The 10,427-nt window shown below is 40.0% G+C and overlaps 1 long non-coding RNA gene across 1 annotated transcript; it reads right to left on the bottom strand.

Annotated features, from left to right (window-relative positions):
* Positions 1-4,056: 4,056 nt before the first annotated feature.
* Positions 4,057-4,561, bottom strand: LOC141655939 (uncharacterized). Its single transcript, XR_012548254.1, has 3 exons — positions 4,478-4,561; positions 4,320-4,385; positions 4,057-4,183 (listed from the first exon to the last, which is right to left on the bottom strand). It is a non-coding gene; the product is annotated as an uncharacterized LOC141655939 (long non-coding RNA).
* Positions 4,562-10,427: the final 5,866 nt, after the last annotated feature.

Raw genomic sequence — 10,427 nt, 5'->3', positions numbered from 1 at the left:
GATGGGGAAATGTTCAAATCACGCTTAGACACCCTAGCTGAAACAAAAGGGCTCCACTTTGTTTATGAAAAAGATTCCAAGAACGCATTGACAAGGATTTTCTGGACGGATTGTGACATGCAAAGAGCGTATGCTCTGTTTGGGGATGGAGTTTCATACGACCCAACTTATGGTACAAACAAGTACAACATGACCTTCACGCCTTTCACGGGCATTGACCATCATAAAAGGTCAATCACATTTGCATGTGCGCTTATAGAACATGAAAACGATGAGTTATTCATGTGGGTATTTGACCGATTTAAAGCGGTATGGGTGGGAAAGAGCCTAACTACATCATCACCGACGAAGACCCAGGAATAATTAAAGCGAGTTCGGTATGTTTCGAAATTTGCAAATCGTACCTCTTAACTTGTGAAACTTCATATTAAATTGTGAATCCTACATCTGTTTTGTTGATTTTAGTTGGCACTGGAAAATATGATGGTTGTAATAATTTGATTGGTTTTTTGTTTATGTGAATCGTAGTGCTTATTATGCGAAACTAGATCATGAATTTGTGAAACTGGGGTAAAAATATGTTTCACGTACTTATATCGCGAATAAGGCACAAAATTTATATAGTCTGAATCCGAGGATAAGACATGAGATTCACAAAATAACCCCCGCATTTACAAAATAAGCTATAGGATTCACAAAATAAGCTATATGATTTATAGTCTGAATCTGAGGATAAGACTTGAGATTTACATAATAGTGCATCGTATGACTTTGTTATGTGAAACTGCGTGAATTTAGTTATTATAAAATGATGGTGACGGTCGATAATTTGATTTTGTTCATTGCAGCTAAGTTCAAAACAGCAAAACATCGGTTTTGCATGTGGCACATCATGAAGAAAATAACCGACAAGGTTGGGAGTAAAATTTGTAGAGATACCGACTTTTTAACCCGTCTGAACGGTGTTGTATGGGACGATGACCTGGAGCCCGGGGAATTTGAAGAGAAGTGGCTTAAAGTCATGAACGATTTCTCCTTGGAAGACAATACGTGGTTGAATGGGAAGTTCGCTGATAGACACACATGGATACCCGCTTATTTCAGAAATGTGCCAATGGGCGGTTTACTACGAACTACACAAAGGTCAGAGAGTGCTAATAGTTTCTTTAAGCGGTTTGAAAACAAATACGGGACATTAATCGAGTTCTTGGTGCGCTATGAAAGCGCCAACCGACCACCAAAAGCACTCCGCCGAAGCTCCGTGAAGAGGAGAATGCGAATTCAATCCCGAAACACTGTATGGGTCAAAATGGGAGACACAAGCAGTGAGAAGCTATACCCATGCGATGTTCTATGAGTTCCAAAACCAGGTGAAGCTTTCAATAAATAGCTGCAGTGTGGTTGGATACACTACGCCAAATCTTGTGACGAACTTTGAAGTGTCGTTAGTTGAGGATGCAAAGAAAGGACTAAAATTTGCAGTTGAGTGCAGTAGAAGCACGAATGATGTAAGGTGCACATGTAAACTGTTTGAAAGGAGAGGTATTTTATGCAGTCACATCATTTGGGTTTGTTCGGGAAAGTTTAAGGACATACCTGATAAATATATTTTGCAAAGGTGGAGCAAGAATGCACTCAAAAGTGACGTTTATGATTGGAATGGGAATCATTTAGAGAAATACAACAATACCAAAGACAAAACAGATTGGAATGTCTGTGGTGTGGTCTGAGATTCAGTTAACTATTGGTATGCTCAAAAGGAAAGAAGAGTCGGATGTGAGAGAGTTTGCCAAGTTAATCAAGGAATTCAGGACAAGACTAGAGGGAAACACTCAACCGTTGACAAAACAACAACAAATTGAGCTTCTACTGGGCTGCAAGGTTCCAGAAGAAACCAACATCTTACCGCCTAATGTGTCTAGGAACAAAGGCTGTGGTAAACGGTTGGTGAGCAAGAAAAATAAGGCAATCAAGAAGGCGGAAAAAGCAAAAAGGTTGTGTGCTAACTGTAAGCGCAAGGGTAACCACGACAAAAGGAATTGTCCATATGATTTTGCAGACCGTCCTCCAGTGAATCAGGTTTGTATTCATCTACGCAACTACATCTGATATTAATCAAGTATTTTATTTATCTGTTGGAGTGGCAAAAATGGTTTAATTTAGGTTAATGTCATTCAAAATAGGTGGTTTTGTTTCGACCTTGGTTTGTGAGTCTTAGATCGTATTATTGGTTTCCTAAAAAATTTGGACATCTCATCTGTTTATCTTATTTTGAGAATCCCAGAGGTTGCTTTGTGAATCACAGGTCTTAATTTGTGAATCCTGGGTCCAATTTTGTGTAGGAGACAATATATGAATCGTGGGTCTTATTATGTGAATCACATATCTTTATTTGTGAATCACGAAAATGAGACTGATTGTATGTAGTAACTCGATATAATTCCTCACTTTGTAACATAAATGACAACAGTTGGCTTATATAAGATGAATGTGATTCACGCCGTGTCACCCAATTTTGCATGATCCTCACTTTTATTATTGTACATCTAATGTTTGTAAACATCTTTCTAATTCCAGCTTTGTCTTTTACGTAGGGAGAGCTAGCGGACGAAGAGGTAGAAGAGGAAGGGGATGAGGATGAAGAATGATGGAAAGAGTCTTCTTAAGCCTTGAGAAATAGATATGATGATTGAAGAAGACACTGACAATTTTGAAAGGAGCAGTCTTTTAGTTTGGCAACATATTATTGGTTTCCAAAAATATGGACATCTTATTTGTTTATCTTATTTTGTGAATCTGAGAGGTTCTTTTGTGAATGTAAGAGGTTGTTTTATGAATCTTAAATCTTAATATATACAAAAGACCTGGAAATCTTATTTGTTGGTATTAATTTGTGAATCCTGGGTCTAATTTTCGCGATTATTAGGAAGATTCGTAATCTTATTAGAAAGGAACGGTCGACTGGCTAAACGGTCTTATTTTGTGAATGACATAATTTAAATATTATATAAAATGGATTATTGTGAATTATAGACGTTATTTCATGAATCTTACCGTGTGAATGACTATATAAATCCGAGGTCTAATATTGTGAATCGACTTGTTTTGTGAATCCATCTTTTGTGAATATCGTCTTTTTTGAATCTCAGACATTCTTTTGTAAATCTCAGGTCTCATTTTGTCGACTTGTTTTGTGAATCCATCTTTTCTGAATATCGTCTTTTTTGAATCTCAGACATTCTTTTGTGAATCTCAGGTCTCATTTTGCGAATCAGACGCTTTATAAATCATATGGCTTATATAAAATGAATTATTGTGAATTGTAGACGTTATTTTGTGAATACAAGAGGTAAAACATCGTCACGAAACAGGAAAATAGCCTTTCTCCCACGTCAAATTGAGATACGAGGACGAGTAAATGATTTCGTGTGATGTATGTTTTCATCCACCAAATCCAAATAACCCGAAAAATAGGAATTCCTCCAGGCTGGAGCCTTCATCACCTTAATAGAACAGGTAAAAACAGTCCTACTCCTACCTTGTTACAAAAGCCAAGAAAATTCCAAACTTAACCCTCTATTCAACTGTATATAACACCTTTCCTAACCACCAACCTCACAAACTCTTACTATAACTTATCAAAACTTCCCACTAATCACTACGAAAACATTAATTAACCATGATTAACATCCTCCTCCCCATCCTCGTCCTCGTATCTCAATTATCCACCTCCGAATATCATCCACGTCAAATTTCACAAATTCAAGCGACTAATCAATTCCATTGATTAAAATCAACTATTACAAAAGGAGATCTACTAAATAAGCAGATTAGCACCCAACTAAATGACTAATAACATATTCACTAGAATACTTGATAGATCCTGCATATACCATCTAATACTATACTAACATAATACTTGATTGTATCCACCACAAGTTAAATTCCACGCATAAGGGACAAATGCCTCCGACGAACCAACCCGAGAGATAAGTAAGTATACACTCGCATAACACCCAAAACTCACAAAGAAAAGAATAAATGCTGCCCCGTTTCTACTACACGCTCACAAAGACAATCATGAAGAATAAATTCCCAACCAGAGAAGCATACACTGAAGAACGATCTCCCTGCTTCACATCATCTCACCACCATAGATAAGCACATCTTGCTACTTATACTCCTATATCATAAAACACGTAAAATATTTCAAAATATATACACGGACAAGCATGGCTCGCTACTATTCAAAATATCGCGGATACTATGAATGAATGAGGATTTGATATGCAAAAGTTATTAAAGAACCGGGACTGTACCGTTCTAGTATTTGCATCCCATGAAAGTAGTTGCATCATTACAGACTTTCGAAAATATGGCATTCTCTGCAATTGTAAGAAATTATAGTTGAAATTAATGAACAACACAGTTTCAAATACAGATTTCATGTACGTATACTGTTCAACTTGTTTCTTACCTGATAATTGTCTGGATTCTGCCAATCACCGAGCTCACAGTCCAACATACTCAAATACCTCAACACGTGAGCTCCACAATCAAAACTGAATGTAGTATAGTGTTCAACTGTTTAGTAAACAATATTTAATTTCCGTAAAGCGGACACATTAGGGAATAACTTACTTATTTGATTGTTGAGGAACTTTGAGAGTTATAACCCCGTGAGAGAGTGCGAAACCGCATGGGATAATATGACGGGGAACTACTTGCCAAAATAGGAGATAATTTGGCCACCTGAAAATGTTTCGAGTTAATACTGATTGTACACTAAAAATGTTTTATATACTCTGATTCACAAACTGTCAAGGGTTAGATTAGGCAAATAATTAATACCGTGTCTATGGTTGTATTATGTACATCATAAGACTGTACTTTCGCGCTTGAGTTGAGGATGTAATTCGTTTTACTCTCCATATCGCATATACAAGCCCACCAATGTCTGTCTTTGATCAGCGGTATAAAAACCTGATATAATAAAGATTAGTCTCCAATTTACAGCCCTACATGTCCGCCACAAAAAAAAAAAAAATTGTTGAGGGACCAGACCTTTCGGATTGTGGCACCATTCACCGGTTTGTATGTCCCCATGATGTATTGATTCCAAATACAAGGGTTTTTCTTCTTTGTACATTTCTACATACCACAAAAGGTGATTTTACAAACCATATCAATTTGGGATAATCAAGATACTTGAATATTAAAACAAGTTCAAAGCTAACCACGATGACAATCGATGGCAAGTACAGAAGATCTGGTCGATGAAGTGTCGTCCTAATCCCAAACATATCAATCACCTAAAAAAATAATATTAGGAATGAAACAAAAGATTACAGATAATACAATGAAATGAACGCTGATAGTAGTCTACTTACTTGATCCATAACCCACTGACGCGGTCTAAGCGTAGATAAAGCCGCTCGTGTGACTTCCATCCACTCAGTACACACCATAGCCTCGCTGTAGTAAGGCACATTAAGAAACATTACTAGAATTATCCAAATAAAAATAAAAATAAAAGTAAAGGGGCAAGGGAAAAGCACAAAAAATAAAAGTAAAGGGGAAAAATACTTACTGTGTGACTGTATCTCTTCCTTTGCGGTGCCAAATAAACTTCACAAGGTCGTCTTCAGAATAAGGTAGACGCCGGTAGCCCCTGTCAAATATTAATAAGACAGCTTAAGACCTGTGATTCACAAATCAAGATCTTTGATTCACATAATAAGACCCACGATTCAGAAATTAAGAACAACAGATAAAACCAATAATAACATCTAAGATTCACAAAACATGATTAACAAGGGAATGGGTCATACATAGGCACACAATTCCACTCTTCTGCACTTCGTTCGACAGTAGCTTTCAACATGTTGTCACCGGAGGTCATAATTCGAAGGCATAACTTCAATGCATAGCGTTTTAGTTGACTTACCTATAAATGAAAAACAAAAAGTCCTTATAATTATTCCAAAGTTCACGTAACCGGCCCCAAGTTTCGAAAAATTAACTCCAGTGTCCGACAAATCTAACTCTCGGGTTCACAAGGTTAAGTAAAGGTTTCTTACGAAGTTATAATTAAAGGACAATCGCTTTGTTCCCTTTGTAATGCTCCAACAGGTGAAACAAATAGACGCCGGTATCCATTTCACCGGACTTCAAAATTGAAGGAGGGATAAACAACTCGAGCATCATGTCGCCCATCTGCGAATCTTGGTGAAACCCAATTAATGAGCTGTCTTTTCGCACGACACAACCTAAATTAGCACTTAATTATGTGGATGTGTTACATGCTTGTCAAACACTTTGATCGTGAATTCACGAAAAAAAAGTAAATTCACAACTTTGCATAACCAGAAATGGAGGAAAAGACGCACCGTAGGTTGCACATAATCGAAATAGTTAACATCTACTCCATTCATAGGGTGTATGACTATCAATTTATTCCATCGAAGGTCGAAACAAAAGAAGAACGGTGGGCATGATGTAGACATGATTGGAGTGCAAATCTGAAAACAAGACAAGATGAAATGAAAAGAAGAACATAAAGATGAAAATAGGTTTCACAAAACATAATAACACCAAACCAAAACTTACTAATTGAATCAAGAAACATCAATATTTTCCAGACAACCCGGGGGGAACTAACACCGTCATTGGAGTATGGAACAAATAAACGAACAGAGAATCCGGTGATTTCAACTTCTCATTACTTGTTTAGGATCTCACACCAAATATTTACACTTGAAACATACTCGATCACCTTCGGTATAGTCCTCAACATGCTCCTTGTCAATCTCTCGAGTGTTACTTTGAAAAAGAATATCACCGCACTCAACAATCAAAACAATCGATTCGCAAAACAAGCCGTCGATTCGCAAAAATGTCTATTGGATTCACAATATAAGCCCTACGATTTATAAATTGTCTGATTCACAAAATGAGACCTGAGATTTACAAAACAAGTTCATAGTCAAATACCTTTGTCCTACTGTTGAGCAAAGCCCGAAATCCAACAGTATTTTCTCCTCCCTATTAAAAGGAGTAATAACACTGATGTTTCTTTGGAGATACGGAGATCGATAGGCAGCAGCTGGAATTATCTCTCTTCTAGGACGCACAATGGCAGGAGTATTGACATCAACATTATTGACATCAACATTATTGACATCAACATGATCAGAAACTGATGGTACCGGGAATGTAGGAAATCTGGTTCCCTCATCCTCTTCCCTCTGACACTGATCTATTCTTTCCTCGCCTTTTATGCTTTCCTCACCTGGTCCCTCTTCTTCTGCTTTCTGGCACGGACCGGTGGTTTCATCACCTGACAAACGGTTTCCACGACGACGACGAATGTACAGGTGAGTGACCAATGGTTTTTCAGGCAATTGCTCAGATTCTTCCACACACAGTTTCGGAGATGGTGGACGGACGACTGGAATCATTGGAGTATCAGGTAAATCAATAACAATTGGGGTTTCGGCTAGTTCGATAACTGGTGTTGGTGTTGGCTGGGACTGAGGATCAATAGAAGATCTGTCTTCTTCAGAAGACAAAAAATGATCGTCGTCTGCTAGCAGCCTCCACCGTGGGCAATCTGCTGGGGTTGGCAATCTTGGTTTACGACGTTTCCGAATGGGTTTGCTTGTCACTTTGGGATCTGGTGGACGAATCGGTACAAAAGTGTCATCCATAATTTCCAATGCCGCACGTAAATCAGCGTCGGACCATCCACCCATCCTGTCCACATCGTCATTAACAACGTGCTCATTCTCCACAACATTCGCTGCAATGGATAACGTGTTTTCAACGATATTATTGACCACGTTGTCCAAATTCAGTTCACCGTCCTCATCCTTCTTAGCATCCTCATTATTACCCATCTCTATATTTTCCTCCTTATTCCCATCATCGGCATTTTCTTCATCCCCAACATTCTCATCAAACTCATCCTGTTGGGATGAAATATACCCGTCCACAATACCATTAACGGCTGCCACCATAGTAGAAACCGTTGCTGAGGAAGGTAGCTTGATCGTAGCTTGAATAGCAAGAGATCTGCAGATAGCGAAAGCTGCAGCCGCTGCCTTTGCGGCTTCAGCAAGTTTGTGAACAATCTCACACTTACTGTCACTAAGGCCATCAGTTTCCTTGTCACCACAATGTGGAATATCAGACCCTATATCTGGTTTGCCTTCTTCGTGGTATTGGATGGTTGATTTGGACTGAACATGCTCAATCTTTGTGACCGGTGGCTGAGGTGCGGGTGCGAGTGTGTGGTAGCTCATGACAAGGGGAGGCTCCACAGAACCTTGACCGAAACCTTTATTTGCCTTCAACTCCTGTTTAATTCTTTTTGCAATTTTTTCTTTCGTCCAATTACAACAAGTTGGAAACTTTCTTATGACCAATCTTGATTTGTAGACGAAACGGTCCAAGTAAATGTACACGAGCACCATAATGGGTCCACCAAAAAAATTATCTCCTTTCAAGCGTTTGACATCTCTCCACTCCTCCTTTTGCCAAGACTCAACTTGGTCACCAACTTCTTTGATGAAATTGCACCAATTGAATTCCGGAATCAGTGAAGTATCACCTAAACTTTTTAAAATCCTCAAACTTGCGCGATTCCCTTGCACACCACCCAACAGAGACGAGAATATGTAAACGATGAAATTTCGTTTAAAGTCATCTCCACCATCTTTCTGCATGGATAATTTGTTCAAGACGTGGTGATCATCGATATATTTGTGTGGATATTGCTTTCGGAAGTTTTCCAACGTAGCTAAATAAGCAGGACACTTATCCACATGTGACGCTTCCTCAACACGTCTTGAACCCATTGGAATGCTCATGCAAAGATGGATGTCCTCCTCTAATACAGGGAGTTTTTTGTCAAATAACCATCCCTTTGCTGGGTTGTAATTTGACACTAGCCAATAAGCAAGGTCCCCGGGAACCTTGTCTGTTTCAATCATTAACAGACCGCCAAAGCCCATGTCTTTTATAGCTTGAATCTGTTGATCGCTCGGTGGATTTTTCGTATCTTTCAGAAAGTTGTACAACCCTTTTGGCGACATTCGAGTCCTCACTGTAGGCAGTCCCTTTGTACACACCCTCCGTTTTTTTGCTGGCGGAGGAGCGGCAGCTTGCTCAACAATGCCTGGTGCAGAAGCGCTTGCTTGCACAACCGCCTGTGATGGTCGCTTCATCTTGTAGCCTGTTTCACAATAATCATCTTTAGCGTCACAAAATAAGCTGAAAGGATACACAAAAATAAGAACTAAGATTTATATAGTCTATTTTGGGGGGATAGGACCTGAGATTCACAAAATAACTCTCCAGTTTCACGAAATAACCTCAAGGATTCTTTTCAATAAGGCATAAGATTTATATAGTCTGAATGTGAGGAGAAGACCTGAGATTCACAAAATAACTCCCCAGTTTCACAAAATAAGCTATAGGATTAAAAAATAAGCTATATGATTTATAGTCTGAAACTGTTCTTGATCCAACTCCAAGACCAAAAGACACCCTAGGAGGTGATGGGTGAACCCTTTTTGGGGGACGGGGTTAACAGTAGGGGCCGGGTGTCCTAAAACGGGACGGGAAAGGGTTTAGGGGTGGGTTAGGCGGATCCGCTACCGCGGATCCGCCTAATCCAACCCTAAACCCTTTCCCTTGTACATAGTCATTCGACCAACGCCAAGACCAAAAGACACCCTAAGAGGGGACGGGTGAACCCTTTTTGGGGGACGGGGTTAACAGTAGGGGCCGGGTGTCCTAAAACGGGACGGGAAAGGGTTTAGGGTTGGATTAGGCGGATCCGCTACCGCGGATCCGCCTAATCCAACCCTAAACCCTTTCCCTTGTACATAGTCATTCGACCAACGCCAAGACCAAAAGACACCCTAGGAGGGGACGGGTGAACCCTTTTTGGGGGACAGGGTTAACAGTAGGGGCCGGGTGTCCTAAAACGGGACGAGAAAGGGTTTAGGGTTGGGTTAGACGGATCCGCTACCGCGCCTAATCCAACCCTAAACCCTTTCCCTTGTACATAGTCATTCGATCAACGCCAAGACCAAAAGACACCCTAAGAGGGGACGGGTGAACCTTTTTTGGGGGACGGGGTTAACAGTAGGGGCCGGGTGTCCTAAAATGGAACGAGAAAGGGTTTAGGGTTGGATTAGGCGGATCCGCTACCGCGGATCCGCCTAATCCAACCCTAAACCCTTTCCCTTGTACATAGTCATTCGACAAACGCCAAGACCAAAAGACACCCTAGGAGGGGACGGGTGAACCCTTTTTGGGGGACGGGGTTAACAGTAGGGGCCGGGTGTCCTAAAACGGGACGGGAAAGGGTTTAGGGTTGGGTTAGGCGGATCCGCTACCGCGGATCCGCTACCGCGGAT

The sequence above is a fragment of the Silene latifolia genome, chromosome 5, assembly GCF_048544455.1.
Source record: "Silene latifolia isolate original U9 population chromosome 5, ASM4854445v1, whole genome shotgun sequence".
NCBI lineage: Eukaryota > Viridiplantae > Streptophyta > Magnoliopsida > Caryophyllales > Caryophyllaceae > Silene > Silene latifolia.
This window is presented reverse-complemented; position numbering and strand designations above follow the sequence as displayed.